This window comes from Myotis davidii, unplaced genomic scaffold (assembly GCF_000327345.1).
Source record: "Myotis davidii unplaced genomic scaffold, ASM32734v1 scaffold743, whole genome shotgun sequence".
NCBI classification, from domain to species: domain Eukaryota; kingdom Metazoa; phylum Chordata; class Mammalia; order Chiroptera; family Vespertilionidae; genus Myotis; species Myotis davidii.
Window position 1 is genome coordinate 2,290,831 of NW_006296221.1, and position 688 is coordinate 2,291,518.

The 688-nt window shown below is 60.3% G+C and overlaps 1 protein-coding gene across 1 annotated transcript in view; it reads left to right on the forward strand.

Moving 5' to 3' along the window:
* Positions 1-688, forward strand: part of PPARGC1A (PPARG coactivator 1 alpha) — a 677,982-nt gene continuing 677,294 nt past the window's right edge. The window contains exon 1 of the mRNA XM_006771042.2: positions 1-341. The gene's annotated coding sequence lies outside the window, so the exon portion shown is untranslated. The remainder of the gene's footprint in view (positions 342-688) is intronic.

Sequence of the window (688 nt, forward strand, 5' to 3'; positions counted from 1 at the left end):
GGACGAACCTCTCTAGGTACCGTCTTGAGAAGGCGGCGGCGGCGGCGGCAGCCCGAGCATCCCTCAGCCCGAGAGGCAGCACCGCCAGAGTTTCCGTTCCCTTCGCCGTTTCCTTCCCCTTCTTTTCTTTATTTTCGAGAGAATTTCTTCTTCGCTTATTGGTTTAATTTGATTTTGAAAAATTTTGGTTGCTTTTTTTCTGTGTGCTTTCCACCCCCCACCCCCTCTTTCCTCATTTTATTTGCATCCAGAGCATGGCGGGCTGCGGGCTGTCGGAAGATACCTTCTTCTCTTCCTTCTTTTACAACTACGGCTCCTCCTGGGAAACCCCTTCCAACCAGGTAAGGGGTGGCTCAGGGCCGGGAGGCGTCGCGCCCCATGCCCCCCGCCGCGCGCTCACTTGGCACTCGGCGGGGAGGCAGAGGCTCGGGAGGGGGTGGGGAGGCTGGGGGGCCAAGTGGGTCGCACTGTCTGGGTCAGTGCCAACCGGCGAGAGGAGATGTCCCTCTTCCCCCAGCACCAGCTCTCCAGTCTCTAGGGTCTGTCGCGTCCCTCCGGTGCCCAATCTGCCACCGACACCTACCCCGCCCCCACCTCCCAGCCCAGCGGGAACCCAAGAAAGAAGCTGGAGCCGGCACGTTACCCCGAACAACTCCGGGCAAAACCAGGGAACTCGAGCGCAACCTTC